At 39.4% G+C, this 9,839-nt stretch overlaps 2 long non-coding RNA genes across 2 annotated transcripts; one reads left to right on the plus strand and one right to left on the minus strand.

Moving 5' to 3' along the window:
- Positions 1-377: 377 nt before the first annotated feature.
- Positions 378-2,124, plus strand: LOC142475894 (uncharacterized). Its single transcript, XR_012791194.1, has 2 exons — positions 378-908; positions 1,922-2,124. It is a non-coding gene; the product is annotated as an uncharacterized LOC142475894 (long non-coding RNA).
- Positions 2,125-4,592: 2,468 nt separating this feature from the next.
- Positions 4,593-6,339, minus strand: LOC142475895 (uncharacterized). The gene is made up of 2 exons (XR_012791195.1): positions 5,809-6,339; positions 4,593-4,795 (listed from the first exon to the last, which is right to left on the minus strand). It is a non-coding gene; the product is annotated as an uncharacterized LOC142475895 (long non-coding RNA).
- Positions 6,340-9,839: the final 3,500 nt, after the last annotated feature.

The raw sequence follows: 9,839 nt of genomic DNA on the forward strand, positions 1-9,839 counted from the left end.
ATTTAGAATCAAGCATTTAAATAATTAGGTAGATCTTCAGGGGTGTGTTTGAGCGGCCCCACCCTATGTAAATATCAGAAACTTTGTGAGTTTGGTCTTCACCATACAGGTGTGTGGAAACACGTCATGCCACAATCAAAAGAAATCTCTGAGGACATCAGAAAGGCGGTTATTGATGCTCATTAGTCTAGATAGGGTTACAAAATAATTTCCAAGGATTTGGTGTTCCATGAATCCACTGTCAGACAAATGGAATAAGTTCAAGACCATAGTCACTCTACTCAGGAGCGGTCGTCCTACCAAAATCTCTCCAAGAACAAACCGGCAAATCATCCATGCTGTCACAACCGGCAAATCATTTGAATCCAGGACAGGAAGGGAGCAGGATCGTCAGGAACACCCAGAAAAAAACATACAATAACAAATCATAGTGTAGTACTTAAGGACAATTATGGGTCAGATTTCAGGAAAAACTTGGCTCTTACGGATCGCCTACTTACAAGAAGCAGGATAAAAAACAGCGTTTTTGTATGTAAAGTTGAATAATATATTCCTCCGCCTAAGATAGCAGCATACAGCAGTCACTGATGGTTGTAAACTGGATAGTGTAATCGCCGGGGCTTTCGCTCTCACAGAACAGCAACCGCATTCATACAGAGAAAGAGGGAAACATAGTGTGTACCAGGTAACACTAAAAATTTATAAAAGAAGCATAGAAATGTGTACTCACAATGCAACGTGTGAGCACATTCACATAAAGGTTTCTTTGAATATCAGGCAGCTACACGAACGGCTTGGCAGTTGGAAATGTCCTCCACTCCACTCAGAAATCCCCTCCTCGAGGGTGCCCCCTCGTCCGGATAGATGGCGTCTGACGTCACTTCCTGGCCTCGGAGTGACGCCTTCCGGTGAGGACGGGAAGATCAGGGGGTATGGAAGACTCGCCGAGCCGCAGCAGCAGTGCCTCTGGGGTTGGAGCAGGCTATCAGACCATCAGGTTATGATGCAGCTGTACTCTGTCTCCTTCCTTAGCTTGGCTCAACGCGTTTCACTGCATCCGCAGCTTCCTCAGGAGCAATAATCATGTCCCCTAATGGGTGTTACTTAAATAGCATCATCAATTGAGATACTAATTGAAAACACATTTAATTAATTAATTTACACACAGATTCTCCCACAAGGGTACACAATTCTGTGGCCAAAAATATCGACGCATAAAATACATATAATAAATTGATTTTAATCACTCTATATTAAGAGATAAAAACATAATTAAAAACTATAATTAAAAAACTAGGATCATAATAAAACTCAAGTTGATAGTAATTAAATGGAGAGGATCCATATGTATACACAAGGGGAAAAGAGAGAAAAGACATTGATTAGTTAAAGGGACATAGGTATAAAATAAACCAGCATGATTTAATATAAAAGAATAAAAAATACAGATTAAATATGTGAATTATATCAAAATAGCCAAAGTGCATATGCAAAGTGCAATAATTAGAGGAAAGGTGCAATCTCAAAATCCACATTAAGACCATTTGGTGTCAAAGTGTTGAGTTTATGTACCCAGTACATTTCCCTTTTACTTAGGTCTAAATTTCTGTCTCTACCTCTCCAATGTTGTGCCACATGTTCTATAGCAGTAAATTTTAATCCTGCTACATTGGAGTTGTGAAATATGGAAAAATGTTTAGATACATTATGGGTCTGAACACTTCGTCTAATATTACTCAAATGCTCTATGATGCGTGTCTTAATTGCTCGTGTTGTTTTACCCACATATTGTAGCCCACATGGGCATTCAAGAAGGTAAATTATGTGGTTTGAATTACAATTCATGTATTGTTTTATTTTATATTCCTCATTTCTGTTGTTGCTCTTAAATTTCTTTTTATCTGGGTTTTTATGTCTACAGGCGGTGCATGAACTACACCCATAGAATCCTTCCAATTTTTGAAGCCATCCATTTTTATTTTTATTTGATTCAACCATTTTGATTGCACTTGGTGCTATCATCCCCTTCAGGTTTCTAGCTTTTTTAAAGATCACCTTGGGGTGTTGTGGTATGTTATCCTTCAGAATTGGATCATTTAATAAAACATGCCAATGTTTGTTGACTATTTTCTTGATTTTGTTTGATTCTTTATTAAAAGAAGTTAAGAATGCTGTGTCAAAATTTGTGTTTAAAACTTTCTCTTTTTTATTTGGTATTATTAGATCCTTTCTATCTAGACAATTAGCCTTTTCAAATGCAACGTCCAGGAGTCCTGGATTGTACTGTTTCTCAACAAAGCGTTCTTTTAGTGTATTGCACTGATCATGAAATACCAATGTATCAGTGCAATTACGGCGCATCCTCCTGAACTGATTATAAGGGACATTGTCCATCCATAAATTCTGGTGGCAGCTTGTACGTAAGATGTAGTTATTGCTGTCCACTTCCTTAAAATAGGACCTAGTTTTTAGAATGCCATTCTCTATATAAATATTGAGATCTAAGAAATTGAGGGAGCTTGTACTAGTAGCAGAAGTGAATTGTAGGTTATAATGATTTGTATTTATACCTGACAGAAAGGCGTCCAAACTCTCCTGACTGCCTTGCCAAATCAAAATCACATCATCGATGTAGCGCCGCCAAAGGACAAGGTCCGCCCCCAGCACGCCACCGGGCCATATGTGCTGTTCCTCCCAGAGTCCCATAAAGAGATTGGCGTAACTGGGAGCAAACCTCGTACCCATGGCGGTACCACATCTCTGAATGTAAAAGTTGTTATCAAACCAAAAATAATTTTTGTCAAGTATAAAACAAATGCTATCAAGAATGAATTGTATTTGCTGTTCATTCATATCTGGATCTTGTTTAAGAAAGAAGCTCACTGCTTCACAGCCCAAATTTTTCTCTATAGACGTATAGAGAGACGTAACATCTATAGTGGCCATGATGAACTCATTCTTCCATGTTACGCTCTCTAATAAATGCAATACGTCTGCAATACAACTTTGAGCTCTTTGTGGACGCAAATAAATATATACGTAAATTAACGGTAAAAAGATTTTTTCTTAGTAAAAATGTTGAATCAAGGATGACTAATCCAAAACAAATTGTTGAAATAGAAAATGACAAATTTAAGCATACCACTCTTAAAAATAAATCGACCTTTAATCCTACTTATTGTAAAGGCAATCATATTGAGGTTTTTTATAATCTAATTGTCAAAGATTTTGAAGAGCTCTCAAAGAAAAATAACAAATCACAAATGAGAAATAATTTGAATAAGGAAGAGAGGGATGCCCTAGAAGAAATAACAAGTAATACCAACATAGTTATTAAACAGGCTGATAAAGGAGGAGGGATAGTCATCCAAAATAGAGATGACTATCTAAAAGAGGCCTATCGCCTTCTAGGAGACAAAAAGACTTATGAAATTCTAAAATATAATCCCACTGCTACCTTTACAAATGATTTAAAAATACTTTTGGATCGTGGTAAGGAATTGGGTATATTAAATGAAGGCGAATATAATTTCTTGTTTAATGAACACCCCCAATTGCCAATATTATATACACTGCCAAAGGTCCATAAGAGTTTGACGCAACCCCCCGGGAGACCGATAATCTCCGGGATTAACTCTCTGACATCAAATTTGTCAGCTTATATAGATACTTTCCTCCAAGATCATGTGAAGACACTCAAATCGCACCTGAAGGACACTACAGACGTATTGCATTTATTAGAGAGCGTAACATGGAAGAATGAGTTCATCATGGCCACTATAGATGTTACGTCTCTCTATACGTCTATAGAGAAAAATTTGGGCTGTGAAGCAGTGAGCTTCTTTCTTAAACAAGATCCAGATATGAATGAACAGCAAATACAATTCATTCTTGATAGCATTTGTTTTATACTTGACAAAAATTATTTTTGGTTTGATAACAACTTTTACATTCAGAGATGTGGTACCGCCATGGGTACGAGGTTTGCTCCCAGTTACGCCAATCTCTTTATGGGACTCTGGGAGGAACAGCACATATGGCCCGGTGGCGTGCTGGGGGCGGACCTTGTCCTTTGGCGGCGCTACATCGATGATGTGATTTTGATTTGGCAAGGCAGTCAGGAGAGTTTGGACGCCTTTCTGTCAGGTATAAATACAAATCATTATAACCTACAATTCACTTCTGCTACTAGTACAAGCTCCCTCAATTTCTTAGATCTCAATATTTATATAGAGAATGGCATTCTAAAAACTAGGTCCTATTTTAAGGAAGTGGACAGCAATAACTACATCTTACGTACAAGCTGCCACCAGAATTTATGGATGGACAATGTCCCTTATAATCAGTTCAGGAGGATGCGCCGTAATTGCACTGATACATTGGTATTTCATGATCAGTGCAATACACTAAAAGAACGCTTTGTTGAGAAACAGTACAATCCAGGACTCCTGGACGTTGCATTTGAAAAGGCTAATTGTCTAGATAGAAAGGATCTAATAATACCAAATAAAAAAGAGAAAGTTTTAAACACAAATTTTGACACAGCATTCTTAACTTCTTTTAATAAAGAATCAAACAAAATCAAGAAAATAGTCAACAAACATTGGCATGTTTTATTAAATGATCCAATTCTGAAGGATAACATACCACAACACCCCAAGGTGATCTTTAAAAAAGCTAGAAACCTGAAGGGGATGATAGCACCAAGTGCAATCAAAATGGTTGAATCAAATAAAAATAAAAATGGATGGCTTCAAAAATTGGAAGGATTCTATGGGTGTAGTTCATGCACCGCCTGTAGACATAAAAACCCAGATAAAAAGAAATTTAAGAGCAACAACAGAAATGAGGAATATAAAATAAAACAATACATGAATTGTAATTCAAACCACATAATTTACCTTCTTGAATGCCCATGTGGGCTACAATATGTGGGTAAAACAACACGAGCAATTAAGACACGCATCATAGAGCATTTGAGTAATATTAGACGAAGTGTTCAGACCCATAATGTATCTAAACATTTTTCCATATTTCACAACTCCAATGTAGCAGGATTAAAATTTACTGCTATAGAACATGTGGCACAACATTGGAGAGGTAGAGACAGAAATTTAGACCTAAGTAAAAGGGAAATGTACTGGGTACATAAACTCAACACTTTGACACCAAATGGTCTTAATGTGGATTTTGAGATTGCACCTTTCCTCTAATTATTGCACTTTGCATATGCACTTTGGCTATTTTGATATAATTCACATATTTAATCTGTATTTTTTATTCTTTTATATTAAATCATGCTGGTTTATTTTATACCTATGTCCCTTTAACTAATCAATGTCTTTTCTCTCTTTTCCCCTTGTGTATACATATGGATCCTCTCCATTTAATTACTATCAACTTGAGTTTTATTATGATCCTAGTTTTTTAATTATAGTTTTTAATTATGTTTTTATCTCTTAATATAGAGTGATTAAAATCAATTTATTATATGTATTTTATGCGTCGATATTTTTGGCCACAGAATTGTGTACCCTTGTGGGAGAATCTGTGTGTAAATTAATTAATTAAATGTGTTTTCAATTAGTATCTCAATTGATGATGCTATTTAAGTAACACCCATTAGGGGACATGATTATTGCTCCTGAGGAAGCTGCGGATGCAGTGAAACGCGTTGAGCCAAGCTAAGGAAGGAGACAGAGTACAGCTGCATCATAACCTGATGGTCTGATAGCCTGCTCCAACCCCAGAGGCACTGCTGCTGCGGCTCGGCGAGTCTTCCATACCCCCTGATCTTCCCGTCCTCACCGGAAGGCGTCACTCCGAGGCCAGGAAGTGACGTCAGACGCCATCTATCCGGACGAGGGGGCACCCTCGAGGAGGGGATTTCTGAGTGGAGTGGAGGACATTTCCAACTGCCAAGCCGTTCGTGTAGCTGCCTGATATTCAAAGAAACCTTTATGTGAATGTGCTCACACGTTGCATTGTGAGTACACATTTCTATGCTTCTTTTATAAATTTTTAGTGTTACCTGGTACACACTATGTTTCCCTCTTTCTCTGTATGAATGCGGTTGCTGTTCTGTGAGAGCGAAAGCCCCGGCGATTACACTATCCAGTTTACAACCATCAGTGACTGCTGTATGCTGCTATCTTAGGCGGAGGAATATATTATTCAACTTTACATACAAAAACGCTGTTTTTTATCCTGCTTCTTGTAAGTAGGCGATCCGTAAGAGCCAAGTTTTTCCTGAAATCTGACCCATAATTGTCCTTAAGTACTACACTATGATTTGTTATTGTATGTTTTTTTCTGGGTGTTCCTGACGATCCTGCTCCCTTCCTGTCCTGGATTCAAATGTTTTGTGAGGGAATCAGTGTATATTCCCTGGAAGGTTGAGAGTTTCTTTCAGTTACACAATATATTATTTAATATTATTTTAATATTATTTAAATATCACTATCACTGTGTTTTAGCGCCACACTGAATCACTGGGTTTCACAACCGGCAAATCATCCATGCTGTCACAACCGGCAAATCATGCCCAGAGTAACATCCAAGGATTTGACATTCCACTCTTGCCTTGGCTTATGTGAGTGTTCATGACAAAGAGCACATAGATAATCCACAAGACTTCTGGAACAATGTTCTCTGGACAGACAAGTCAAAGGTAGAACCCTTCGGCCTGAATGAGAAACGTTATGTTTGGCGAAAACCCAAACTGCATTCGAACAGAAGAACCTCATCCCAACCGTCACGCATGGTGGTGGGATTGTGATGTTTGGGGCGACTTTGCCACCTCCGGACCTGGACGGCTTGCCATCATTGACACAACCATGAATTCTGCATTGTATCAGAAGATTCTAGAGGAAAATGTCAGGCCATTCGCCCGTGAGCTGAAGCTGAAACGAAAGTGGGTAATGCAGCAAGACAATGATAATAAACATACAAACAAATCTACAAAAGAATGACTACAGAAGAAGCAATTCCACATTTTAGAATGACCTAGTCAATGTTCGGATCGAAACCCCGTTGAAATATTGTGGCAGGACCTGAAGCTGAAAATAAGTTAACCCTTTGGCCAACGCATTGTAAGCCTGTGAGCCACGACAAGGCAGACCCTGCTCACAGTATTTTACTGTGTATTTTTGTCATATTGTTTGTAGCATTGGGCTTCTCTGCTTGTTGTATACATTTGCCATGCTCAATAGCTCTCCTTTTTGACACTTATATACATATATATTTTGTGGGGGCTCAGGGGTTCCCAAAAAGAGCTTGCTGGGGTTCTGTGTGTTGTTTGTTAACTTATTTTCAGCTGTCTCAGCTGTTGGAGGTTAGTGCCCCCTCCTTCCCAGGTTTTAAGCCCGCCCCTCCCCACTTCCCAAGTCAGCAGGTTCCTTTCATTTTACTGGATATAGATCCAATGTTGGTCTTTCTCCCTCCTAATAGAGGTCAATGAGAATTTTAATCCTAATAGAGTTATATTAGTATTTTATCTGGTAGTGTTAGTACCTGAGAACTGGGTCTTCCTTGTCGTGGCTCGCAGGCTTACAATGCTTTGGCCAAAGGGTTAAACTAAATGACACTTTTTCAAGAGAATATATATGTATTTTACTGTTTATTATTGTCATATTGGATCTAGCGTTGGGCTTCTCTGTCGCTTGTTGTATGTAATTAAAATAAATTAAGTAAGGACACTATAAATACTGAAAAAATTGAAAGTGTAAAATTGTTAAAGTTATCCACATTATTACAATAATTGCATTAACTTTAGATAACACACCTTTAATACATGCATTAATAACGCACGTTAAACTTCATCCAATGTGCAAGTGTGGGGGTGTTTTTGTATGTGTTTTGGGGGGGTGCGGTTTTTTTCGTATGTATTTGGGGGTGTTTAAAAAAAATCTATTTTGGGGGTTGGGGGGCTTTGTATATATTGGGGGTGGGAGGGAGTTTGTATGTATTTGGGGGTGTTGTATGTTCTGGGGGTGTTTATATGTATTTTTTGGAGTGGGTCTTTTTGTATGTATTGGGGGCCTTGTATGTATTGGGGGTGTTTGTATGTATTTTTGGGATGGTGCTTTTGTATATATTTGGGGGGCTTTTATTTTGTGGTGGGGTAATTATTGTGGGAGGACTGTTTGTGGCCGGGGGGGAGGGAATGAGTGTGAAGAGGGGGGACTAAGGGAGTGGGATTGAGTGAAGGGGGTAATTGATGGAGGGAGAGTGAGAGGGGTATAAGAGAGGGAGTGAAGAAGAGAGAGGGGGAGAGAGGGGGAGAGACTGAGTGCGGAAGAGAGGGGGGGGGAGAGAAATACATGGGAAGGGGGGGAAATAGAGCAGTGGGCTCGAGAGGAGGTGTGACTTAGGGGGGCTCGCAAGACCGCCGGCACAGGGGCTGGGGAGCGGGGCGTGTGGTCGAAACTCTAGTCCTTTTCCCTTTGGAAATCTGTCGGCGGCCCTGGGCCAGCCCAACTGTCTGAAATAGTTTCCACATATGCAGTCTCTATGAACGATATCCTCCTATGCTACATGGTATGCAACTTAGGCTGCGCTTATAGCGCCTTACGACGGTTATGCGACGTCGCTCCGAAACAAGTACATTGACTCCATCGCAAGCGCTTATAGTAAGTGCGACAGCGACGGAGTGACCAAAAATGTTGAAGCCGGGTAAATTTGATTTTTTAGAGACATTCGCCACGTGACTGTCTCTAAACCAATCAAATTGCGTGACCCGCCCCTTTTAGTGACATCACTGGCCTTGTCGCTAAAAATCAAATTACAACAGTGGCGATGGCAAGAGTTGACGTCATCGGTCTGCACTATAAGCGCGGCCTTAGATGCCTGCATATTGTATATTGTCAGCAGGTGCAAATTAATTATCCATTTCATCATTATTCTATAAAGGCTCAACTGTACTCCTCATGAAATCTTTAAGGGAAAAAAGTTTTTCCAACAGGATACATGGACTTTTTAAACAGGGATTTTCTATTATTATTGTTTTTTTTTGTATTGTTAATATCACATAGGATAAATAAATGTATTGATCTTTGCACAAACTTATGACGGTTCCTTAAATATATTTTTTTATATTTAGTGAGCGCAATCTGTTCTAATAATGTTGTTGTTGTTGTTTTTGGAAACCTCAGGTTTCCTTTTTTTTTACATGTGATTGGAGGATGGTGCTCAAAATACTTGAACCTATATTAAAATATATCCATATATTGAGAGGAATTTACAATGAGTTAGAGTTAAATGATGCACAGATTATAATAAGATGTAAAAAAACTCTGTGTCTCTGTGTGTCTTGAATTTGCATCAAATAATTCCGCCAGCTCTAAGGTGACATTGTGACGGTGGGGAGGATTTGGCCCAGGATTAAAGGGGTTACACCCCAATTGGCCACCCTCTAACCTCACTAGGGAGACAAGGGGTTAACTGGGCTGAGGCCCAGACATGTGATTTAACCCTTGTCATAACCTGAAAATGTATATTCCACTGTTCCCCTGTTTTATTGTTATAGCAGTGTCTGCATCACACACCCACTGGGATCCATGCGGGAGCACAAGGGTTAATAGTTGTATAGTGATTATAGCCCTTTGTGTAATTTTCCCGCCTTTTCAGGCACCATTTTGCAGGCTCCCATAGGCCGCCATTGGAACTCCATGTATTTCAATGGCGAATCTTGCTGTCGAGTCCTGTTCCTGAGAAGACCAGCAGATGGCGTCCGAGAGGGAGAGCGGCGGTTTCCCATTGAAAGTCAATGGGCTCATTGACTTCAATGGAGAAATCCTCGAAAGAGCTTTCCAGTTGGCTGCCGTCCAAACCGCTTAACC

Source organism: Ascaphus truei, unplaced genomic scaffold (assembly GCF_040206685.1).
Source record: "Ascaphus truei isolate aAscTru1 unplaced genomic scaffold, aAscTru1.hap1 HAP1_SCAFFOLD_1421, whole genome shotgun sequence".
In the NCBI taxonomy this organism is placed as follows: Eukaryota; Metazoa; Chordata; class Amphibia; order Anura; family Ascaphidae; genus Ascaphus; species Ascaphus truei.